The sequence below is a fragment of the Ambystoma mexicanum genome, chromosome 5p (assembly GCF_040938575.1).
Source record: "Ambystoma mexicanum isolate Mex_15411 chromosome 5p, UKY_AmexF1_1, whole genome shotgun sequence".
NCBI lineage: Eukaryota > Metazoa > Chordata > Amphibia > Caudata > Ambystomatidae > Ambystoma > Ambystoma mexicanum.
The window spans coordinates 840,441,384-840,468,661 of record NC_090930.1 but is presented as its reverse complement, the minus strand read 5'-3'; the positions used below and the strand labels follow the sequence as shown (position 1 = coordinate 840,468,661).

At 44.9% G+C, this 27,278-nt stretch overlaps 1 protein-coding gene across 4 annotated transcripts in view; it reads left to right on the top strand.

Moving 5' to 3' along the window:
• ELMO1 (engulfment and cell motility 1) overlaps positions 1–27,278 on the top strand; it is a 2,216,232-nt gene that overhangs the window by 1,469,216 nt on the left and 719,738 nt on the right. The gene's annotated exons all lie outside the window — the stretch shown is intronic.

Here is a 27,278-nt window from a genome sequence, read left to right as displayed (position 1 = left end):
CTCAAATGACTGGAAAACCTTCATAAGGCAGTAATGATGAAGGCATACACGAGTTACCAAAACATGACTAACTTCAGTGGCTTCAATGTTAATGTGGTTCATCCTGGCTTGTTAATTAAGTACATGTTGGGGACTTTTGTTAGAGGAACAAGAAAGAGCATAATAGTAATGGCCCAAAATAAAACTGTGGGAAAAGATGGGTAAGAGGGATGAAAGATTTGTAGTCTTTCCAGAGGTTAATGTTCAGAGTTGTCTGAACACTATCTGCTAGGCGTTCATGCAGGTTCACCCTTCTTGTCGTTATATTTTTATTTTTCCCAATCTGTATTCCGCATAGTCCTTTCAGTTTTAAGACATGAAATCCTGTTTTCCAATCTCTGCACAGCCTGCCACCAGTGTTCCTGTGCTGCTGGTTCCACGTGCACCTTATTTGTAAAACCACCATGGTTGTTAGGACCAGAATCAATTCTGACTGGTGGTCCTGAGGAAGTGAAAAGGTTGCTTTTATCGAGCTTTGATTACTTTTGATGTTCATTCAGAAATATTTGTCAAGAATGTCTGATCACCGGCACATTGTTATTGTGTGGACAAGAGATCTCTCTTCTTGGCATCTGAACCATGTATTTGCCATGCTCTGTGGGAAATAAACATAGTATAGTTGAAAAAGTATGTAGCAGAGCATTTTGGCATAGTTATTAGTAGATGTCTCTATTGGATTTTATGAATGTGCTGTAAGGCGTCCAGTGAAAATGTGAAGGGGGCCTATTTCTGCCAATTTGAGATTAGTTTTGTTTCCAGGATTACACTTCGTTTCAGAAAGAATTTAGCGCATGTGCCAGCCGTCCACGGCATTGTAAGAACAGTAGGAACTACAGGCTCTGCGTCTTTGCTGGCATGCAAAAAGAAAGCGACATAAACCTTTATGCAGTCTAATCACTAATTTAAAGCACAATAGAAGAACTCATACATTGCAGTGAATTCAAACTATATTATGAACTGATGATAATGCAAATCTTCCATTCTGACCCAATGGAGAAATATAACAACAATTAAGGAAGCTAGATAGATTATATATACAAAAAAGTCTTTCAAGATTTGAGTGTGGTATTAAAACATGAAGGGTTTGTATTTTGTTTTGGGTGTAATAGAGCATAACGTCTGCCATAGGGATCTTGGAGATATACAATCGAGATAAGTTTGGGAAGTTTGGTGCAATGCGCACTGCCCACATTTAACTATTGCCAATCAAGTTTAAGATCAGAGATACAATTCTTTTTAAGGTCATAAGAAGATTTAATCATGAAGTTAACAGCCGACACGTGTTTCTACCACATGGGTCGTCTTCAAGGCTAACGGCTAATCAGGTTGGGTGGACTTGGGTAGAGCAGTTGTGCCCTAATGGATGCTGCTAGTTGAATCTCAAAGCGATTGGTCATCAATTACAGTTTGGCATGCGGTTTGAATAGATGTATTTTACAATTGGGATGCCGGTATGCAGGTGCAATCAAATATCGTGCCCTTGTTGGCGTTCGAAAAAGCACTGACGGTCTGAAGTGGTTTCAAAATTGTCAATAGTAATGCCAAGTTGTCTTGAGAGCCTGGTTCACAGGGATCGAACCCTACTACTTTGGACCTCTAGTACTCTTACACATGCCAACATAGGCACGGTATTTGATTGTATATGCCACTTGGCATTACTATTGACAATTTTGAAACCACTTCAGACCCTCAGCGCTTTTTCGAACGCCAACAAGGGCACAATATTTGATTGCACCTGCATACAAGCATCCCAATTGTAAAATACATCTATTCAAACCGCATGCCAAACTGTAATTGATGACCAATCGCTTTGAGATTCAACTAGCAGCATCCATTAGGACACATCTGCTCTACCCAAGTCCACCCAACCTGATTAGCCATTAGCCTTGAAGACGACCCACGTGGTCGAAACACGTGTCAGCTGTTAACTTCGTGATTAAATCTTCTTATGACCTTAAACAGAATTGTATCTCTGATCTTAAATTAATTGGCAATAGTTAAACCTAGGCAGTGCGCGTTGCACCAAACTTCCAAAACGAATCCCACTACTGTGTAACTGATCTGGGCTCTGTTAGGGGGGGGGTCCCAGTGGAAGCAACTAATGCTGCAGGCCATTCCTTTTCAGCATTTAGTTAGAATAAATCTCAAGGTGGTGAAAATAGCGCACTGGTGGTTTTCAGACAAACCCCTAGCCTTCTTATCCCTACAATCAAGATAAATCTTACATCAAGGTGGAAAGCAGAAGGCTTGGAGCGAGTGTTAAAAAAAAACAAAAAAACTTCAGATTACTCTTCAGATATTAATCTTGAGGGAGAGCATTCCACATCTTTGCTACTTTTACTGGGAATACTCTGCCTCTTATCTTCACCTTCCTACATCTGGGGACAATTAGCAGGCAACTTTGCTGTGATCCTAAAACTATCCTTGGGGCATAGATATATTTGTTTATTTATTGTTTGCTTGTTAGGCTCTTATACAATAAGAAAATAGAGTTTCAAAGTGCCCAAAAATTTCTCATCGGATGCGGAAATCTATTTGTACCCATTCATGTATTTTGTTGCTGAAGTCGACTTACCCACTAGACTACTGGAATGTCCGTGACTGCAGGTCGACAAAGCAGAATGCTTAATTTTGTGTTATAAATTGATTTGTGGGATCAACACATAGATTTGAAAATCACTCTAAACCGGCAGTAAGTGCACAGAGGCAATTCGGGGAGTAATAGATGTGTATTTTGGAACTCCACAATAACCTGGCTGCTGCGTTTTGTATCATCAGGAGGTGTTTAATGGATTTTTCAGAGGGCTCAGATAAATACTATTCCCAAAGGCAGTCTCGACAATGTCAAGCTGTTAACCACAATGACTTTCTCCGGAAATGTGACAAAATTAAGGTGTTCTGGGAATGGAGCAATACATTTGTATCCATCATGATGCCGCGATTCTTCAAGGACACAGTAGGAATAGGACAATGTTCAAATTCCTAAGGCCAAAGCAAGGAGTTCCATGGGTGCATGTCTGTTTTAATGACAAACGCTTCCATCTTCCTTTCCTTCATTGCAACAAAGTACGCTTTCAAGGTTGAAGACACTCTTTCTCAGCCAGAGAATTTAACAGATATGTGTGTGCCATCTGCATAATTTAGAAAGAAGAGTCCACTCTGTTAAATAAGGCCCCAATAAGGGACGACTGTGCAAATTAAACAAATGAAGCGACAGGGATGATTCATGAGGGATCCCCACAATTTAGAGGTTTCGCAGATGAGGCAATGGAGCCCCTTGTTAGATTCGTTAGTCAGAAAGGAGCCAGTCCAACTCCTGGCCATACCCTGTAAAACCACGGCATAAACGATGGTCCAAGGTATCAAACGCTGCTGACAAAGCCAACAATAAAACGTGACACAGATCCTCCGCTGTTATTCTCCTCTCTTATTCAATCTAAGGCAGTTGTCCTGACAGCTTCAGCACTTCCCCCAGGTCTAAATCCAAGCTGGGCTCGACCAGAGAGTTGTATGCTTCAACATAGTTACTAACTTGAGTGGCCACCACTTGCTCTTGCTCTTTAGCCAACAAGGGAAGCTTTGAAATGGGGCAAATGTTGTTCAGATCCATTGAGTCCATTGGTTACTTTCTTCAGCAGTGAACTCACAATTGCCTTTTTCCCAAAATCTGGTTCCATTTCAAAAGTTAGTGAAACATTAAATAAGAGGCTGATTTCTTTATGTGAAAGAGGAAAGCAAAGGACTAGGGATTGCTAGCCTAGATCCATGCACGGCATTCAATACTATTGATTGGGAGCACATGTGGATAGTTTTAGCCATAATGAGGTTGGTGGACCAGTTCTTGAGGTGGGTTGGACTGCTGTACCATGGACCCATTTCCAGAGTGAAGGCTAATAAGATGATGATGGGGGCCTGGGAGGTAGGCAAGAGTAACAGACAGGGTTGCCCTCTATCGCCGTTAATTTTTGCTTTGGTGGTTGAGGTTCTAGCTAGGATGCTCTGAAGGAGATCTAATACCTGCAAAGTTTGCATAGGGGAATCATTGCACTGTGTGGCCTTGTATGCAGACGATAGCCTCGTATATGCTTTTAATCCCACACAATCTCTGGGAGTCATGTTGGAAACAGTGGAGGAGTTCGGGACACTATCTAGTCTGGTGGTAAACGGGCTTAAAGGCATGGTCAAGTAAAAATGTTTATTGTCCCTACGGGTCGGCCATGTTTTTTTAAGACTAAGTGGCTCGATTTTAGAAAACTTTCCTATGGACCATACCCGAGTTTTCGTCCATTAAACGCACGCGAAAACAAGCACCAGGGAGCCGCCATTTTCTGATAATCCTATCTTTTCCTCGATCGCCCTGGCTGACCTGCTTTTGCGGCACTAAATCAATTCCCCGCCCCTGAGCCTGACATTATCAAAACATTCATATTCCCCGCCTCTCCCCATGACGTTACTGTGCTGCGTAGGCAAACGCGCCCAGTCGTCTTCTACGCGTCTCCACACAGAACCCGGAAACCAACACAGATCAACTCACAACACAGCGCGCCACAATTCGGAATATGAAACTGTACTTTAAAATGAAACAGCAACACGGTACATTTGGTAAAGTACATTTATTTGACATTAAATGTTTAGGGAATATTCAGCAATTGACATATGAACTCCGGAAGCCATTTATTTTCTTTTATCTGTATCCGCAATAACTGTTCCGTTTCATCTTGAGTCACGCGCTGTTCCTTTATGGTACACAGGGTGTTCATTTTCGTAAAAAGAATAACTTTGGAAGCACGGTGAACCGCAAGGCTGTTCCATCAACTAGGCACTAGTCCAGCCTAAAGGTTGATATGTTGCTTCTAGCCACTAGTACAGCGTAAGGGCATGTGGGCCCTTGGCTATCGTCCCATAATATGGTGATCGTGCTCCAGTTGTTGACACGAAGCTGCAGGTGTCTGCTGAAGAATCCATCCGCCGGTGTCTCAAACAGATGGCAGTGGCAGTAAGGGATCAAATACCTGTTATGAAAACAAAAAAATGATAATTAGTCTCGCTAGCCGAACTTCATTAATATTACTCATTTTATTTATTACGGCCGATCAGAAACTATTTGCTTGCAAGGATAGTTCAATGGAGTATGTTCGTCTCTAAAATCAATGCGAAAAGTAACGAGATAAATCGAGGCCAACACACAATGATAAACTACAGTCTACATGCGTGAGGAATGATATGATATATGATATGGCATGTGTAACGCGCCTATACTCCAGTGTTTCTAGGCGTGACGAGGCAGGTGGGGAACAAGGGCAGACAGACAACGATCCTACTAGGCCAGGTGTCTTTCTGATCGCGCATGGGGAAGGGCTGTACATGGTTAGTTGAATACAAATTAAACAATAGGGCCAGCTGGTGGCAAGTACAAGGTAAATGCCGGGAGAAGGGGCTGAAGGATACAGAGACAGTCCCGTAGTGCAGGTAGGCAGTGCAGGGAAAAGTGGCTGGGCCAAGGACCGAGATCGGTGAGACCAGTGGACCTGCATGCCCATGTGCCCATTACGAACAGTTTTACTTGCTTTTCCTAGCTCTTCATTCATTCATTTATTCATGCATTCATACATTAAATCTTCATTCCAGTATAAAAGCGTGTAAAGATTTACTTACATTATATTTGAAATTTCATTGTGTCTCTTCGTAATGCAGTATGTAAAACGGACCGTGCTCTTGACAACGATTTTTCGTATACTGACCTAAAATGAAACTCGGTCTAGTTTCTGAATTTTCTGCCTTATCGTCTCTTACGTTATTGCGCACTCCCTTCAAATGTAGTTCTTTCGGCATGGTCCCTGTCTCAAGGTCAAAAAACAATAGACCCTTATACTTCCAGTGCAACTTGTGCGCCTCATCTGGGCGCTGTCCTTCGCATTCTTTATTTGCAACATCACGTAGTATAGGCATCTGTGAGAACTTGAAGTTTAGAATCCGTCTATGTAGTGCGCCTCAATGTGCAAATGCGAACTGGCTTCTCTCCCAAATGCCACGGCCCGCTTGGCTGGCGCGTTCTAAGTGCCCCAATTTTGTCCCCGTTGTCTGCGAGCTTTGCAGCCCAAATTAAGACATTTAATTTTTGGCAGAAGGTCAGGGAAAGTATAAAGTACCACAGGAGTTGAGTTAAAAGTGAGATTTATTGATTGTTTGTTTTATCATTTGCAATACGCAAGCCTCCCCTCCGTTAACAGTGTGCAGCATTTACATTTACATGAGATGAGACATGAGAAAAATATATACATACACATATGTGAGGTGAATAGAGAGAATTCAAAGATGACACCCATCTTGTTCGCCACCCATGATGGTGAAGGTAGGGGTTAGGTTTACAGGTACACTGTACAATAACATTTATTTACAAAAAGACAATCGTATTGCAATTATTTAAACCAGGATTTGTACTTCACAATCAGCTGTGCTTCGGGTGGGCATGGCACAGTCGCAATGTTCGGTGGCAATGGATCACTGCTCTGCACAGAAACGTCCAAAATTCCATATCTGTGCTTCTCTAACACAGCAACAATAAGGCCTTTCACAAAGTCGAACTGCATTTCATCATAGACTGGTTTGATCACCCATTGCTTACATCGTTTTGAAAACACCTTAGTGTAGCGAGGCATCCTTACTTTACCCCTAGTCCTAGATTGTTCACGTCCGACATTGCTGTTATGGGCCAAGACCGCTAGTAGAGTGCGATGTTTCATGCCCCGAAAGCTAAAATGCAAGCGCTTTGGCCTGTACTTTAGGCACATATTGTGGAACACCTCCAAATCTCCTGTGTGACAGAATTCTGTCAGTCCTCTCAAATCTCTTGATAGAGTTTTGTCGAAAACAATCTTCTCAATGGCTTTGTGTGTCGGTGAAGATGGAATCAACCACTTCTTCTTCCGTGCCTCCTCTGGGGACAAAGGGCCATGTTCACATTGGTGGAAATGTTCATTTGCTGTCCAGCGGTGAACGTTGGTACAGTGGTGCATCAGTGACCGCCATTTTTCAAGTAGTATTTCCACTGACCCCTCACAAGTTTTTGAGCTCCACCAAAGATGGTTGGTGATAGAATGTGACCACTGCAAAATACTTTCAAAACCTTTTTTTTTCCCTGCAGCCGAGATTTTCTTATTGATTGATTTAGCAAGATGCCATATGTCAAATTGATGTTTAATATGTGGGAACTGCTCTCTCATTGTCTTGGCAATTGAAACGTGTCTATCCGTGGCTATGAGGTCGATGTGCATTCCCCTCGATTGTAGATATTCCACTGATTTTATACAATCTAGTTTCTCCATGGCCACTGCGGATGTACATTGTGTTACCTGCACGACCACCGAACTCACAATTTTCTTACTATCCATGTCCTGAAAGTGGTAGGTGCAGTACTTGGCAGAAAATCCAGGGCTGTCGCACTGTCCATCGCCGGCTAGCCTGAATTGTTTGCCTTCGAATGTACTTGCTAGAGACAATTGTTCAATTTTCCAAGCATCACTAATGGCCGGAAACAGATAATCACGTTGGTATGTGTAGTACAGCGCTTTAGAAATGAAATGGAGTCCCACAAACTGAAAGAAAGCCTCTAACTTTCTAAAACTGGAGCCACTAAAAAGTGATGCAGCTGCACACAGTAGATTGCCTGCTGGCAGTTTCCCCAGCATCGGTTGTGCAGACCATGAGAACCTATGATTTAATCTACAGGAGGCATTTATTTTGACGTTACTGCCTTTTATTTGACGAGTCACATTAATCAATGGCTTCCCACATACTTTCCCTCTAATGGAATGCACACATTTCAGCATACTTATAATTTCCATCAAACAACTGTTGAATACAATGTATTTGCTCTCTTTCATTAGACTGTCATCCTGCGTCAACGTTGTTTCGGCCTTTGACGTTGGGGAGATTTCAACACATTGGAAAGTAATATCCCTGATATCAAGTTCTGATGCGTCTATGGATGCTGCGGCTGGTTCATTCTCTGTCATTTCAACATCTATTACTTCAACATTGATGGGAGAACACAACAATGTCGACAGGTTTTTTGGTGGCCAATTTTTTGCGGGTGTAGATTGTGTAAATTGATCTGCAACTACTTCAGAGCTATCTTCAATACATTCAATAACATCTTCTTGTGGTGGTGCGGTCGCACTGTAGCTATGGTCCAATGCAACTTTGCTGTAGTCTCCAAACACAATTAATTCATGTTCTGGCCATTGGACATGAGCATCTCGAACCTGAACACGCCTCGCCTCAATTAATAGTTCCTCCATAGTGTACACGGTCTGGCAAGCCACATCTCTCATTCGCTTCACTCTCTTTGTGTGTATAGTTCTGACACCCACGGGTAACTGGAAGAGAGATTGGAAAAGGGATTTTCAGTTTAAACACAAGATGGAGTGTAGTAGAATTGACTGGAAAAAAAACATAAAATAGTCCCCAGCACAAACATTTTTTTAAAGTTATGAACTGTTTGTAACTAACCTTTTTTTGTTTTTTTTTCTTTGCAACTTTTTTGACTCGACCTTCAACATCTGCACGCTATAGCTCCGATTCGTTTCCGCATGTCCTCCCTTCCTCTTGCGCTGCAACGACTATATTTTCTGTATCCGCATAGACAGCAAGGAATGAGGCTCCATCGTCTCCCTGAAACATAGTACTTTCATTACTATGTATCAAAATATTGTTAGCATAAAACACACGTGAGGACGAACACACAGGTACATCTCAATAGCCAAATACGATTTAAACATTGTGTGCAACAATCAAACGACAAGTATTCGACCAGTGATGATCTATTTCGATGGAACTGTCAGTATCCATACCTCTGGCTCTGCATGGACTGCCATGAATGGTTGTATTGGAGAGGAGGCATCCGCATCTCCCTGAAACACAGTACTTGCATTAGTATGCTTTTCAATATTGGAAACACAACACACACTTGGGGTCGACGGCACAGGTACATATAAAGAGATAATCGCAAATGATGCATTGTCCAAAAGAATCAAGGAAAATCCAAATATGATCACATTTCATCGACTTATTTCAACGATTCCTTTACATCTGCATCGTCTAAATGAGATGTTGTGATTGTGGTGGAAGCTTCGTCGTCTCCCTGAAACACAGCACTTGCGTTAATAGGGAAGAAAGTATAGCAAATGGAATCACGTTATATGATCACGCATGATGGAGCTGTCATTATCCATACCTCGTGCTGCTGAAGAATATCTATGGATGTTGCAAATGTAGTGCGCACTTCCGAAAGCTGTTGCGCCGATTCGTATACTTGAATGTCAGGCTCTGCATCAAGTGCAGGGGTTGACGCTCCATCAACTGCCTGAAACATAGTACTTGCATTAGTGAGGATTACAATTGTGAAAACATAACACACACCTGGGGTCGACAGCACAGGTACATATCAACGGCTAACCACGAATGAAACATTGTGTAGAACAATCAAACGACAAGAATTCCAGCTCTGGTGGTGATTCTCGATGGAGCTGTCAGTATCCATACCTCCTGATGTTGAAAAACATCTAGAAATGTTGTAGATGTGGCGGACGCTTCAGCATCTCCCTGAAAGACAGTACTTGCATTAGTATGGATAACACTAATTATAACTGAAAACAAACACCAGTGGACGATAACTAAGGTGTATATCAATTGGAAAGCAGTAACCAAACATTCGGTAAAATAATTACACGATAGAATAAAACTATGACTTGACATGCATAAAACAAGTATGTAGCGGATTAGCCTAGTAAGATTACCTGATACGCCCTAGAAGTGGTTGATAACTGCGACCACGTCAAGGATGTAGAATGTTCTTGCTTCAGATTCAAGGGATAGTCAAGAAGTTGTAAAGGTCAATTAATGATTGATAATGAAATGCCAATATTAAAAATAGCCATGTAAGCCGACAGAATACTTGAAAAATGCTCAATACAGCACAGTTCCCTGTTCCCATATATATATATACATTACGTTTGTGGGTTATGAAATCGAAAAAGAATATATTGATAAATGTCATTATTCAAAAAACTATACACTCATATCAATATCGAAATTATTACAAGGGATAGAACACCTACAATATCAATTAATCCATTCGGCTACACACTACCGCAAGGCCAAAAGCTAAATCCGGACACTTGACTCACCGGTGGCGGAATGTGGACGAATAGAGTGGGAATAGCGTTTTCGCGCAATTTCCGTGTCGTTCGCCGCTTATTCTTCTTTGTTACCCAAGAAGTTGTGTACATGTCCAAGGAAAAGTGCCGGCTGCAGATGCGGTATCGATCACCCCTCTTGTCCTCTAAGACTTGTTGGACTCTACTTTCCAGCTCATCCAGTGGATATCCGCAATGTCTGACACATTCTCTTATTCGATCAACAGTTTTCGGGAATACATGCATTGTAGTTCCTTCAGATTTCGCATGGGTCTTCGAAGGGCAACCGCTAATCGAACAGGCAGGCATTGTTGATAAATCTGAAAAGTAAATATCGACATTATTATACAATCTTCAAGAGTAAAGATTTGATACAAAAGTAAATGAATCATACAATGATCAATGCAAGGTTTGTTTTGGTCGCAGGAACTATACCAGTTCATTATGTGCTGCTTAGTATTTGCATAAGTTGCAGAAATGTATAATTGATGTGACTGAAATCTGAACATGTGACCCGCCCCTTGGATGTTCTGTCTTGCACGAGAAGGAAACATGCTTACATTATAGACTGGACCCCCGAAGGATGCAATTCAATGACAATAGACACAGATGAAAATAAATAGATCTATTGATAGCATAGCAATGGAAACTCAAGTCAATACCAATGAGACCAATGAACATAGCACTATTGTGTACTCTACTCGAAAATAGATAGAAATTTAAAAATCTGCGAAATATGACCAGGATACATGGCCTTACCTTGACCAACAAACAGTTGGATTCAGCAAGCAGAGCAGTATGTTGCGGGAGAATAGGTGGATGGCCACAGGTAGTGCACTGATGGGTATGCTCGAAGCAGTCACAGAAGTTCACGGATAGCACGACGACGAGCAGATTAGCATAGAACTCAGTGGTTCCCAGGTAGCACGTTCAGGAGTTGACTTGCAAAGCACAAAGATTTTCTCATGAGACATATCGAGTGGTTTTTAAAGTATTAGAAACTGGGGTGTGTTTGTGAATGAATGACATATGTATGTCGTGGTATTAGGGGGGCGGCCTGCTTGAAGGGGAGGCCTGCCTGGAGACACGGGGTCTGAGGAGGCCATGTGACCGATGGCCCCTTGGCGTGGGACACCTTTTGAAGTGTACATGCAGTTTGGCACCTTGGCCTTTCGCGCCCCTGACAGCCCCCCATGCCAGCGCTCATCCCCGGGTGTGAACCGCCTTTGATAGAGGGGGGTGGGATGGATGGGCCTGGGGCGTGCAGATAAGGCACAGGAAGACTGCTGAATGGAGACACACTTATGTGGATAGCAGGGGGGCGGCCTGCTTCAGGGGGAGGCCTGGCTGGAGACACGGGGTCTGAGGAGCCCATGTGACCGATGGCCCCTTGGCGTGGGACACCTTTTGAAGTGTACATGTAGTTTGGCACCTTGGCCGTTTGCGCCCGTCACAGCCCCCCATGCCAGCGCGCATCCATCGGCGCGAACCGCCTTTGATACAGGGGGGTGGGATGGATGGCCCTGGGGCGTGCAGATAAGGCACAGGAAGACTGCTGAATGGAGACACACTTATGTGGATTGCAGGGGGGCGGCCTGCTTCAAGGGGAGGCCTGGCTGGAGACACGGGGTCTGAGGAGGCCATGTGACCGATGGCCCCTTGGCGTGGGACACCTCTTGAAGTGTACATGTAGTTTGGCACCTTGGCCTTTCGCGCCCCTGACAGCCCCCCATGCCAGCGCGCATCCACCGGCGCGAACCGCCTTTATATCAATATACAGTATATCGCCTTTATATCAATGATAGTATATAGTTGCTTATCAATAACAAATGCCACATACCGGAGATTCTTGTGAGCACAGACCCACACTTCAACCGGTGTATTATAGTGGTCAAGACTGTATAATCCAATGGTAAATGTTAGTATAGATATATGTGTGACTTTTATAGAGACATACCTACTGAAACACTTTGAACAAGTGTGTTTTAGTGCATGCATTATCGAGAATATGTTATGTTAGCTTAGATAGATAGTGACCACCCTGCTTCACAGCAACCAGACCTTCACCCATTCGGAGCACAGATGTCTGACGTCCATCCTTGAATGGAGACACACTTGATTCATTTAAAAAATCGAGACAACCGTTGTTAAAATATATGTAGTGTTTTATTTTGTATCTTATTTTCATGACACAAAAATACAAGACTTTAAAGATTATACAGGTCAGGATGCAGCACAGCGAGAGAAAACCCCCTGTACTGACCGCTGTCAATCGGGAACGTTTCTCTAATGGCACGAACGGCACATGCGGGTATCACTCTTCGAACGCGGTGTCCAAGCCTCCCGTGAAGCCACCATGTAAAGGAACGATAGGCCAGCAGCCTGTACCACCTGTGAAAAGGAATGAAACAAACTGTTTTTAAATTACCAAGATAAGTTTAATAAACGTTTGTTGTCAATGACAATTCTTGTAACTAATGGCATTTTACACGGACAAATGCTATCTAGACAATGCACACTATTCAACGACTTACATGCGTTACAATGATATGTAGATGTAATTTTGGATATAGTAGAAGACCATGAAATAGGAGTGGCATGACAAGCAGAGTATACTTACTCGTTACTCGGATTACGAGGACGAACAGTTGCTCGAAGTTCGTGCATAAGCACCATCATTATTCTCAACAAGGCCCCTTGTGAGGCAGGCTGCCCTGAAGTCTGGCAGCTCGGTGATGCATTGCGGTCGTGGCTCGCCTTCCGAAATGTAGGCCAGGCATCCCGAGTTTTCTCGGCAGCAGCAGTTGCATGTGCACCAGGTGGAGAAGCCGTCCATTCCACTAGGCCCAGGCTCTTCATCTGTTGATTCGTCCTGCCAACTGCCGTCCGAATCCCCATCGTTTTCGCGTGCTTCCCTTTCCAGTAGTTCCTCCTCGGTATACTCGGGCTCGTACATGTAGGGCATTATTGTAGCCATTGTGTGTTAAACAAACTAAAATAATTTATAGCGGTGGTACTGGTATCTGTTCACACGGGCTACAAGCGGCGAAGGTAGCTGACCAGAGCACTGAAACGAGTCACAGAATGCTCAAAGTAACACAGAGAGAGGAATGGAATCGAAAATCGGCTGCTGTGTGTTGTGAAACGGTCTGTTTATACTTATTGAGGATAGAGGCATCATGCCATTTCCATGGCGACACGTCATTAGCTGAAGCGCAGCGAATGTTGACACGAGACGTGCTTTGGCGTTGGGAAATGGGCGGTACGAGTCTGCTGATGACAGGCTCAGGGGCGGGGGAATTGATTTAGTGCCGCAAAAGCAGGTCAGCCAGGGCGATCGGGGAAAAGATAGGATTATCAGAAAATGGCTGCTCCCTGGTGCTTGTTTTCACGTGCGTTTAATGGACGAAAACTCGGGTAAGGTCCATAGGAAAGTTTTCTAAAATCGAGCCACTTAGGCTTAAAAAAACATGGCCGACCCATAGGGACAATAAAAATGTTTACTAGACCATGCCTTTAAGTCCAAAGTATACATGACACCGGACGTATTGGGAGCGGATTTTAGCAACCAAAAGTACGAGTAAGTCAAGACCTGCAATGGGTGTACCAGCAGAATGTGGAGGCGGCGTATCTTAAGTTTGACAGAGCAGTGGACCTTTGGGGCAAGTTCCCGCTGTCTTTAATAGGCTGAGTGGGGCTGGCAAAGATGATCAGTACTGCTAAAATTGTTGTATGTGTTCCAAACAACGCCTGTGACAATACCAGCAGAATCATTCCCAGAAGAACTATGTTAGAGCGACCTATGTTAGAGCAGGCACACATTCTTTTTGCATCGCTTTCAACAGTTTTTCATGTTTTGGTGATGACACATTGGTTTATTATTGTTTGTTTGCAAAACGAATAGTGCAATATTAATCTCTTCACACTTTACTGTTATATGAATCGAGTTGTCTACAAATCTGTGTACCCCTACCGATATCTCAAAGGAAAATACTAAGTTCAAACCATCCGGACTAGTGTGGATGTCTAATCTAGTTTTCTGGTGTCCAGACATCTTACTTTTGGAAGTCTATGGACAATTGCTCTGAGGGAGGTCACCCACTCAAATTCTAGTATACCAACATTAAGGGTGAAAAAATGTGGAGGAGAATGAGCTCCTAGTTGTCAATGATGCTCCTAAAGACCATGTGATAAAAGATTTTTAAATTTTTTTCCAGTTCAAACTTTTTTCACTTGTTTAAAATGCAATATCATAAAGAAAAAAGCAATCAAAAAGCAACGCAAATCAATATCAATAATATCAATTAAAGTTCATTGATGCTGGTAGTACATGTGTGAATTCAAATTGGCAGTAATATACAGTGGGTGATGAGTAGAAACATTTACATTCAATCCAGAAATATGTCAATTTGCTACATAAAATGCCATAGAACCAACAATACTACAGTTTCAAAGCCTAATTCAATGCCTTGAGTGCACACTAGAGTTTGGAGGGTTTCCAAATTGCCCTCCTAGAACAGCGTCTCTGTGGATCGTGTTCCAGGGTCTTGGGGTAAAAGATATCTTTGCCAACATGGAAATTAGTGACAAACAAGATCTAAAGAGCAGGGGAACATTAATATATTATGGTTCCTTGAAATCTTCATGTTTCGGCGGTCATGAAGTGTATTTAGGCTGCCTTCATCAGGGCGTCAAGTGGAGGACCATGCTGGGACTTCGATCCCAAGTGTCGGATCAGGTCATCAATGAAGTGCTTGCCAATCAATTGAGGCAATCGAGTTGTACATATGTGAAAATCCAGTTTTTTATCTAAGCACGTGTATTGATGATTCATTGAATTTTTCATATTAAATGTTTCTGTTTACATGTTAGCAGTCATGTGTGTTACGGTCCAACAGAGTGAATTATCGGAATTTTTACTACTAATGAATATTAATTTATCCCATGTTACACCCCTCCTGTATAGATTTTATTTTTCGGAGGATTAACATGGTGCTTGGGAAACCTATTGGAAGGACTGAAGCTCCAAGAATTGCATTCTCGACATTACAATTGTCAGTGGGAAAGGGGGTATGGGTGTACCCGACTTTAGAGCTTTAGGGTTTACTATTGGGCGGTGACGTTACAACATGTAGTGGATTGGTTCCAAACTGCCCGGGAAGGCGTGATTACAAGGATGGTCAAGGGGCTGTGCTGTTCGACAAGTTTGTTTGAGCTGGTTGGGGTGACCGAGAGGGAATTGAAGCATCTGCCGGTGCCAGTAGGCACTCTGATTAAAGTCTGGAGGCAAGTGACGGGAGCACATGGCAATAAAATCATGTATCTACCTGAGATGATGTTAAGAAGTGGTATACGGCTAATGGGCAAACTCGGATGAGAGGTGAGGTGGTCAGATGTTTGGTGAAGATCAACAATCTACGTTTCGGAGATAGGGCTTTAACATACCAGGAATGTAAACAATTGCACCCAATGGTACGCCTGGCCTTCCTGGATTGTGCTAGGTTGATGTCATCCCTGAGGCGACTCTGGCTAGGGTTCCTGCTGCAACTGGATGTGCAGCAGACTAATCTGACCTTGATGGGCTTGGTAGCTGGGTGGGTGAGAATATCTGAGCTCTATCAGGCGATCCCTTAGAGAACAGAGGGGAGGTTACAGAAGGGTTAGAGGAGTGTGTGAAGTGGATTTGGGGGATCAATTATCTGCCTAAGAATGGATGAGGGCACTGAAGTATAGTATAGAGGTTGCTAGGAATTAAAGATTTCACTCATTAACAATACAAAATTATAATGGTGGCATATATCACACCGGTTATGATAGCTAAAATGGCAGCAGATAAGGAACCTACATGTTGGAGATGTGAAGCTGTGGAGGGCACATATTTACATATGTGGTGGGAGTTTGGTGTGGTAGTGCCTTATTGGGAAGCAGTGGTGGAAACACTAGTTAAGCTATCAGGAAGGACTATTCACCTGACAAGTAAGCACTGTTTATTGGGACTGCTGGCCATCAGGAGAAGGGAGTCTGCAGCAAGCAATCAATGTGCTCTGGGATTGGTCTTAGCTAAGAGGCGCATATCAATAGCATGGAAATCGACTGGGGGGGGTCAAAGTATGTGATGTGGCTTATGGTTAGCAAAAAGTGGATCAGAGCGGGGATTGACATTCAAGATAATGTTACGCATGCAGATGATGATACAGGCAATTATAGCATGTGGCTTGAAGCGTATGACCTAGTACATGAACCCTGATATCTGAACCCACCTTGAACAATGTGGGGGTGGGGGGGTATTTACATTTGCTGGTATAGGCTGGTGCTTAGAACGTGGATTTCCTGGCTGGATGGATGGAGAGTGCACACAGCAGTTAAGAAGTAATGGGGGAGACTATTATAATTCTAGCCGCCACATGTACACTGAAAGACTTCTATGGCGTTAAAAAGCGTGACTTTAATAGATGACAGGAATGTCTGACTGTTACTGGGGGAATGGCATTGGGACATAAGCATTTGGTAACAGGATGTTGTACATGCATGACCAACGGGAAAACTGCTGTGCCTCTGCTCACCACTGTTGTGTATTTGTTGCAAAAAAACTCAATAAAAAAATGAAAAAGAGGAAAGCAATTTAGATACTTGCGGAGGAATCAAGTTATCCACAAAAGTGATGCCATTTTAGAAACCCTTCTGAGGTTACAGTTTCAAATTCCGTGAAAACTGTTAAATTAGACAAGGAGCTGGCATGCAAACATCACCCGGCCCCCTCTAACGTAGCTTTCCTTTCCATCCATGTCGCTCTGAGAGTTTGGTGATGCAAGCCCCTACCACCAACCTGTGGACATCGAATTTCCCTTCCCTCGGACATGAAGGCAAGAGATTGGATCCATGGGGAAGAAAGTGTTCACCTCAGTCAGCCATGCCCCCTCAGTGTGAATAATGAATAATGCCTTCTGTGTTCTGACCAGATTTTCCTCTGGCCTCTGGTTGACAGTGAGTGGAGCAGTCAAACATCTCCCAGAAGGTGAAGTGAGAAGGAACTTTACAAACATTGTCCATAAGGGCAGGGAGTCTCCCTGCCAAATCCTCCAATCAGGACTAGACACGGCTGACTGCATGCAGTGTGCAATGGCTATTGTATGGTAGTCAGAAGACACTCCTGGATGTCAACATCCCGTTTTGAACAAGATGTGCAGGTGAAGCTCCTGGATATGCAATTTGATTAACATTATCTTTCGGGAAAAAAAGGCTGATGACTCTTTAAAGAGGTTCCAAGCCTCTAAAATGACAGGTAGGTGTTTGGGAATGGCTGTTCAACAACTGACAGCACCACCCTTCAGAGGTCATGGATATCAGCCCTCTGCCTCCTATGACCTATGTGGAAGAGGCCAAGTAGACAGAAAACTTAGAGGCAGAGGTGATCAAAGAGGTGGTATTGCCTCCTCCACAGCCCCCTAGGCCACCCCATGTGTAAAGGCTGTGAGCAAGGAATTTCCTCCATGAGTCACTAGTGGGAGTGAGAATTTCCCAGTTCAACTCAGAATGGCTGTGCACCGCATCTGACACTAATAGGATTTACAGGTCATTTATGGTTACGGTCTCCCATTTCAATAAACAACCTCCTGACATACTTCTCTATACTCTTCTTCACCTCCGGATTCCCTAATTTTAGAGAAAATCCATCAACTTCTGGTGAAGGGCACGATGAAACTGGCTCTGTGCTCAGAACGACAAAGGGGGCGATAGTCAATCTCATTTCTGGTTCCAAATCAGAACCGGGGCTTGCGTCACATCCTGGATCTGAGGCTTCTGTCTCTGTATTTAGGCATGGACAAATTCAAGATAGTCACTCTAGCTCCTATCATCCAAGCCCTCAACCTGCAGGACTTGTTGGTGTCACTGGATCTTCAGGATGACTACTTCCATGTGCCAATTCATGTGAAACACAGCAAGTACCTGAGGTTCTTTGTGGGCCAACATCGTTACCATTTCAAAGTCCTGTTGTTGGGTCTTTCTTCAGCACCAGGGGTTTTCACTAAGCTTCTGGCAGTGGCGACATCTCACCTCGAGAGTGAAGGCATTCATGTCTTTCCCTAACTGAACAACTGGCTCATCCAAGCTTGCTTCTCGGACCAGCTATTGGCACAGCTGTTCCACACGTGCAGTCTATTGCACAGCTTGGGCTTTTCCCTGAGGTTTAAAAAGTCTCAGGTTTCGCCATCCCATTCTCTGAGGTTTATCAGGGAAGTCTTGGACACTCGCCTGACAGAGTCTTTCCGCCTGAGGACAGAGTGGCAAACATCGCTCGGATAGTTCAAGTCCTCCAATGCCGGGGCCAGGTTGAACCCCCCCTCCCAGCCTACCTGTGCATGCTGGGTCTAACAGCCTCCTGCATTCTGGTTGTTCTGGAGGACCAGCTGCTCATGAGATTACTTCAATAGCTCCTGCGTTGCCAATGGTCTCAGTTTCAGGGGAACATGTCAAGTCTTCTGTATGTATTGTTACATGTCTCGGGAACTTGCATGGTGCTCCCTGCGAGACACTCTGTCAAGATGCATTCATTCGGCAATCCTGGCCATGGGTAACTGTGGTCACCAATGCGTCTTTGAAGGATTGGGGTGCTCATCTCTCGGTTCACACAGTCAGTGGTCTGTGGTCTCCCTCTGAGTCTTGGGAACATATCAGCTTATTGGAGTTGAGCCTTCCCCCTGTGACGAGCAAGATTGTGCTGTGCTGGTCCTGATGGACAACACAGTGACCATGCACTTCCTCAACAAGAGAGGTGGTATGGGGTATCCTTGCCACTATGCAGACAAGCAGTGTGACTGTGATTCTGAGCTATGGAGAAACCCATGTAGCTAATGGCGACTCACCTTGCTGGAAAAGAGAAGATCGTGTTAGATGCTTTGAGCAGACAGACTTCGGCTACCCACGAGAAGGTGCTCTTCCAAGAAGTCCTGGAGGAGACTTTTTCCCACTGGGAAACTCTTCAGGCGGACCTTTTCATGTCCTCTGTGAACACAGCGTAAGAGTTGTTGTTCTGCTCCAACGTTTGACCTCCACTATGCGTTCCTGCTGATCCCGGTCATTCAGCTGGTTCGCATGAGGCTGCGCCTGTTCGGATCAAGTCGATCTTAATAGCTCTCGACTGAGCTTGGAGAACGTGGAATCTAGAGTTACTGGACGTGTCCATCTGCCCCCCACCATCCTGGTCCCTTCTGAGGAGACTCAACCTGCTCTTCCATTCGGAGGGCCGGGTCCTCTACCTGAACCTTCATGCTTGAATGCTGAGAGACTGAGATACAAAGAATGGGCTCATGCATGCAACACTGTGCTCTTCGTGTGATGCAAGCACCCCGCTCTCCTCAGTCAGTGGGCTTCTGGACAACTCCTCCATAGCAGGGGCAGCCGAGTGCAGTGATTCAGGTTCTGGAAATTTATCAAGCACACTTTCTCTGTACCAGGCTGGAGTGAGACCCTCGCCAGTCAACTTCTACTCCCACATCCAGTAGTGGCTGAGTCCTTCCTGTTCTGTGTCCCGTGCCCCTCATACGGGAGTGTGGGGAGTTCTTCCAACTCACTGCACTTGGTAAAGTTTTCAGTGAGCGAAACGTGTTGTCAAAAGAAGTAGGACCAATGATTAACCTTAATGACTGTATAGGGGTTGCTTAAATGACAGGAGAAATGGCTATTACAGCAGCACTCACATGTAGCTGGATTGGAGAGCTTTCTCTTGTGTTTTGGACGCTTACTTATTTAAAGGCAACAATTGTAGAATCAATATATACTTTGCGGCTGGCAGGGCTGTAATGTCATGACCACAAAAATACTCCTGAAGTAACAATTGATAGTAAAGTAAAATGTCTTTCTGTAACAATTTAATTGTCGCAGAATTGAACTGATCTGTTCTCTCTTTATTGGGTATTTCTATACCTTTGCACAAGGTATTTTATTGACACAAATTATGCGAAGGTTACAGGGAAGGGTAGAGTAATGTTCTGTAGTCGTGTTATGTCATTGTCCTATCGGCGTATAGATCTCCCAGTTCCTAAACCCTGCAGCCCTCCCTATTTTCCTCTTTACTAGGTAAAGGGTGGGTGGTAGATTTGTATTTTGCCACATCGGCTTGTGGATATAGTAACTAATAGTGGAATATTGCTGTATCACATGTTTTCATCTACATTACAGATAAGCTACCATGATGACAAATGTTTAGAAATAAAGAAAACAACGATTTTTGAAGCCAGCAGACCCTGAAGTGATCCACTCTTGCTTTAGCCTCCTTTTTGAAAGTGTCTTCGGGCCAGTTTCATTCTATACTCCACAGAAATTCTTTTGAACATTAGTTGGAATAGATAATCGAGTAATGTTCGAAATTGCATTGATTGCAAAGTCCATAGCATAAATCCAACTCGATGCACTTCTGTTATGGAACAAAAAACAAAATGGTTGTGCTCTCCGTAACGATGCAAAGGGTGTGCTGTTATGTAAAATGTAACTGGAGTACCCAGGTGTGTGTGTGTGTGTGTGTGTGTGCATGTATGTACGTGTGTGCGCGCGCTGGTCTCTGTGAGAGCTTGGCTGGGCTCAGTTGTTGATGTCCCATGCTCAAGGTCTTCAAGCGATGTAAGCCTGCGCGCCTGTAAATCATCCCCTGTGTGGCTGGAGCCTCATGTTCCCCCGTGGCACAGTGCGTGAGTGCACTACACCGTGACCCAATAAGGAGAGGGGGTGGCTGTCGGGGTTCATAGGCCCAACCTACACCCCTCCACTGGCCCTTAGTGGAAACAGCAATCTAGACGGACAAAAATGGTCTATAAATTGTACTCCCTGTCATTGACCATAAATGTAAATGTTCTCATTTGCAAGGGACTGTGACGCACAGAAACGACTTACCATGATAAAAAAACGCACCCCTGCAGAATTCATACCAGTGTCTTTGCTACTACAGAAAGACCCAAGTGCCTTCTTCTGTCCTACACAAATTGTAATGGCCCTATTGAGAAGTCTGTTTTTGCGCCCAAGAAAATGGGCCTCATCACGAGTTGGGCGGTATCCTGGCGTTATATCCGCTGAGCGCTATTTGCGTTAATGCCTCCATGTCTGGCGTAAACAACACCAGATCAAGAGTTGGTGTACACATGACCTTGGCGTCAAAGCAAATAGCGCCCGGCGGAAAAAGTGGCTGCGAACCCGAAAATCCAGCTGACGGAACGGGAAATAAAGCAGTGGCCATTTTGGAAATCACAATCCACCGAAAATCGCAGCCCCTGGAACACAACCACTACTGCACATCCTGCTACGTGCTGCAGGGAGCGTACCAGGGGCAAGTCTGCCTTGTATAGGGTCAGAAAACCCACATTCCCTGACCAAGAACGAACTGCCCTCTCCTCATACCAGACCCTATGTACCCTACAGGCATCCAACGATCATCGCAGGGCAACGTTGCCAAAGAGGAAGCAGGCCCATCAACACGCACGCCCAGACACGCATCAACCAGCACCACCACCCCGAGAAGGGACCGGCCTGAGAAATCAAGGCATAGGACACACCCCAGCTCACCCCACTGCAGTCCAGTCAGACCGGCTCAACGTCCCCAAGCAACCAGGGTGTCACTGCCTCAAACGCCTAAAGCCACCAGGGGGTTGCAGGATGTGGAGATAACCACCAGAGAGACAAACACTGAGGACGGCCACACATCTACTGATGAAGAACATGGTGCACCAGTGTTCTCACCTAGCCAGAGTGGCAATCAGGAAATGGCCATAACCCAAGGGACACCGGAGCTAGTGGCAGTAGAAATACACACTCCCCATGTCCCTGCACATGGACATCGTGCTCACACACCATTGCCCGATGTGGACACCCCCCTAATATGGGTCACCTGAAGGCAGCGCCTCCACCCGCGGCAGCATCGCCAGACAGGCCACCATGTCCAACGATAGCTCCCCTATAACCCTGCATACAGTGGTCGAAGTGTACGAAAATAAGTAGTGGATCTATGTTCCCTGCTAGCCTGCACCCACTCCCCACAAACCCCCATTGCCATGCCCCCTCCCACACACCATACAAACCCCCAAACACATGCACCTGCTGTTTAAGGGAACGTTCAGTGTACTGCACTGAAAGTGCAAGTTTCAACTTCTCCCTACACTTTTATTTTAAAATAAAACGATTCCAGAAACGGTTTATTTTATTAAATAAAAGTATAGGAATGGTAAAAACTTAATTTGAAAATGTAGAGGAGCACCGCTCCCAATCGCTCCCGCTCACTTCAACCTCTGCCTGCGTAGATCTGGCAGGTTGATGAACACCACACCCGACAGACACATAGTCACAGGAGCTGTAGTAATGGGACGTCTGGATGTTTTCGAGGAATTTCAGAGACGAAGGCCACGGTGGGTGAGCACCACTGCCACATAAAGGCGATTAGCCATACTATTTGGGGATCAGCCAAGACCATAGCACGGGACAATGCCTGCAACATTAAGAGTGGTCGAGGGGTGTATTGCGGCCCTCACTGGATTTGGTCAGAGAGTCTGTGAGCTCTGTGAGGTCCAATCTGCTCATGCCAAGCAGATGCGGAAATCCAACAATCTCCTCTGCCAGCAGCTGCAGTTGGCGAGATCAATAACATCAACCTCCATGACACCAAAAGAGGGAAGCCTGAAGGGTTCTCCCAGGAGACATTCCTTGCGCCATCCCCAATGCCGTTCACCAGAGGGATCCAGACGTGGGAAGAGTTAATGTCTTTCATAGATGGGCAGTGCACAGTTGGGCTGAGGCCCGGGCACATGAACCCACATGCACTGTTTTGGGGTGTTGGAGGGGTGAGGGGTGAATGTGTGTTGGGGTGTTGGAGGGATGAGGGGTGAATGTGTGTTGGGGTGTTGGAGGCGGAATGTGTGTTGGGGTGTTGGAGGGATGAGGGGTGAATGTGTGTTGGGGGAATGTGTGTTGAGGTGTAGGTGGGGGGAGGGGGGTTTGTTCAACGCTAAATAAATCCTGTTCATACTGCATAGAAGGCTTGGATATTCATGATTGCGTTCAAGTGCTATTTATTTGACAAGTGATGTTTGTGACATGTTCCCATCGGCCATTTTGGTAATAATTGTCAATCTACGCCTGTCTGGCCAAATTTCGCTCCCTCACACCATCCCTGTGTGCATTGGCCTCAGCTACGGGTGCATGCTCACAGTCACTCACATCCCCAGGTGTTCCTCCATCAGTATCCGGGGGCAGTGGCACATGCCTGCGGCAGCAGATGTTATGCAACATGGCACAGGTGAGTACAATTTTTTTCCACTTCCTCGGGCGCACACATCAGTGCCCCTCCTGTATGGCCTGGGCACCTGAAACCAAATGCCATTCCAAGACAAATGTGTCTATGCCTATGGGCAATGCGAAAGGCAGCTGTTCTGGATTTTGAGAGTTACACACAGGGGTCATGTGCTAGGTGTACTGTGGGTATCCAGAATCACCAGCCGGGGTAACAATGTGTACATTAGACCTAGGTTGGTTCAGTGGATGTGGAAGAGATACACATCATTCCCTACGCACTATGATCATGTATGTGTGCAACAGCTACATGCTATCTCATTGCATTATCTGTATACATCCACCATCTTTAGCGACATGCATGGGCTGACCTATACATGCAGATGTGTATATGATTAAGGTCTTATATGGCATGTTACTTTTGCATGCACTTGGTGTCAATGTACATGCAGCAGTTTAACAAAGACTATGGATATGTGTGTGACACTCATGCTAACAAAGTATGTTCATGTTTCCATTTGTCCTTTGATTGTCGTGTTTTCATGTGCACAGTGTGTGCTCTGCAATGTGCCCCATTTTCTTTATGGTGAACTTACTGCATGCACCGCACCCTGTGTCTCTTTGCCAATGTGGTGCAACCCTTACTTTAGGATGGGGCTGCCGTCATATCTGCCTGCTCACGTACTATGTTGTTGAGTGATGGGTTGTGGCTGTCTCCATGGTTGTTGGTGCGTTTGGTAAATGTATCCTTTGCCTACATTTGGACAGGCATGTGAATGTCCTTTCAGGGGATCACTATCTCAGGGATGTACATGGCCGTGCCTTCTCCTGCTCATCTACAGTGGTGTCGTGGATGTGTTTTTTTCGATTGGACTCACTAGGCATTCCTGTGTGGTGGGCAGGGTCTGAATGCACTTTGGTGTCAGGGTGAGTAGCAGCACTGCAAGACAGACAAGATGCATTGTGGTTGTTGGGTTCTGTGTGTGAATGTGCATTCACAAGTGTGTGGAATTTACCTTATGTGTGTTATGCTGTGGGGAACATGTGCAGGGGTCCTTGTGTGACACACATGCATGGAAAATGGTGCTGTGATTGTGCTGGCTGTGTCTCCTGATGGCATGCAAGGATGCCTGTGTGTCTGCCCCCCCCCCTTCATCGAGTGAATGTTGGCACGCATTTCATACAGGATTTCTACTCACCCAACATCCAAGTGCGTTTGCCTCCATGCCTCTACATGTACTCTGGCAGGATAGCGTTGCGCATCACCATGGAGTCAATGGTAAATCATGGATAGTGGGCGCATGAGTTGCACAGCGGCAAACATGGCCATGAAGGAGGAGAGTGGGGACAATGGGAGGCTGCAGAAGGTTGAGGGACCAAGATAACATTGCATAACCTCAAGGTACTGCAATAGCGGTGGAAATGGGTCAACGGGAAGGAGCTGTGGTACTGTTCTGCAGTCGATATATTTGTAATGTACCCATTAAAATGGCACATTTTCAAAAATTGAGGCAGTTGCGTAGCAGGTTTAAAATATATTTTAGCTTAAATCAGTGGTTAAATGGCCTTTGTAGGTAGTAAGTTATTGTGACTAGCAAGTACATACAATAACCGAAGAGTTCAATTTCTGCATCTTGCTCCCTATGTGGATTTTGTGCGAGATACGGGTGATTCTGGGAGTGAATGAATCAAGTAAAGCCATGTCAGAGGGATGCAGACCGCAGTGTCAATGCCATCTCTACGGGAACCAAAATAGAGAGAGGGAAGTGGTTAGGCACCAAATAATTCACTTAGGTACCACATCTTTAGCCCTCCTAAAGTGGAGGTAATCTTCGGTTTTCAGGTGCATCACAAGATCATCGTTGAAACAGGCCCAGAACTAGGTAAGCGTCAAATTCATATAAGGGCTCCAGAGTTCCTGAGTGGCAACGGATACATCAAGGTGCTGTGGTTTCATTTTAGGGTCTAGTTACTGGGCCCCAGAGCCATTTAAACAATTGAGCAAAAAACGGGCAGCAGTATAAGAGATCCAGTTTGATCATTTGTGATCTAGTTCAAATTTGGGGCATCCAGTATCGTGATTGTGAGCTCAGTGTTAAACGTTCTGTGTCACCCCCCAACCTGGGGAGGGCATAAAGTGTAATATGAGCTTGTGCAATGCACACACTGTTTAGTCCATTAGAGCCCAGGAGCAAGGCTTTTCATTGGTCCGGTTCCAATGGAACTTGGCCAACGGGACAACCTCCTATGCCTGGAAAGAAACCGATATATACAAACTGTCCGGTGGAAGCTTCGTGCAGGAACCACACTCGGAAGCACCTATTTGCATCTCCACAAAGAGCTTGAAGTAAGATGTGCAGTAGCAAATCATGCAGCAAGGCTTCAAGCTTGTTAGCAGTACACATGTGGAAGGGCGTCCGCTGCGGCAGGCAGATTTTTGTTTCCGAGAGAGTTCAAATCTCTGATTTACGCTGTAATAATGGCACTGAAGATAAAGGATAGGACGGCAGAGTATGAATCCGCCATGATTTTATGGCAGAATGGTGCCATACCCCGAGTTTTAATATCTAATGTTCTTTTTATATAGTACATTTTTTAATAATGTGTTGGCATTCTGAATGTGAGCCAGGCATGGCAGTGGGCGCAGTATAAAGCTACACACCTTTCCACCACCTACTAGAAGCACAGCCACAGCACCCGTTTTTGGAGCCTCCCCCGTTTGCCTTCATTTTTTCTAAACAAGATCAGAATATTCGGACTCTTATCTGTTCCCCACCTTTAAAGACAATATTTATTTATTTGCACTTATAAAGCGCACAACAGCCCTTGGGCATCTTGGCCCTGTCACAGAAGGCTTACTTAGTTACATAAGTGCTTGCAAAAACATACATGTTGCCTGACCCCATGTTGCAGGGCGGCAGCAGCATACAAATGCAGAAAGTCAGTATAGATGGGCATGGCTTGGAAGAGGGAGAAGGAGAGGGAGATGACAAGGAGGGGGATAGTGGGCAGCACATACAGAATCACAGGCGGCCATCAGGGTGTTATATAAATGCGCATGTCAGTAAGGCGGGCAATATAGGAGGACAACAAGGGGCCACACAAACATCACAGTTTGGTGTGGGGGGTTACCGTGAAATGCGGTTTTGTTTGCAGTGAAATTCAGAGGATCCGCAGCATTGCGCCGGGCCCCCATGATGTATGCGACTCTGCAGCTGAGGCCGCTGAGAGTCAGGCGCGCCTGAGCTTGCCAGTGCACTGGAGCTGCAGGCTGCTTCTGGGCACACCACCCTCCCAGATGGACAGAATTCAGAGCATGACCTTCATGTTTAATATCCGCGCTGATTTAAAGGTCCTGCTTATGTTTTCATAACTGACAGTGTTTACCCGTGTATTTAGTGCAGCGCAGCCCTTGGGGAAGCACAGAACAGCAAACGGAGAAGTGTGTGATTTGCGGAGGGGGAGGGGACAAATGCAGGCTATAGAGGAGTGTTGGGCATATGGAGTCTACTGGGCGGTGGGGGTGAGGGGTGGTGAAGAAAGGGGTTGTATATTTCCACATTCGACCAAACGGATGAGAAAGTATTTGGCGGATACTGAATATGCATACTAATATATTATTTTCTATAAAAGCCAACTAGCCAAACTTGGGGCGAGAGGTGGAATAACCTCTTAATGTTTTCTCATTTCTTCTTTGATTTTTCTAGTTTCATCTGCAATTTGTTTACCGGAAACATTAAAGTAGAAAAATAAATGATCAGCCAGTTTCTATTT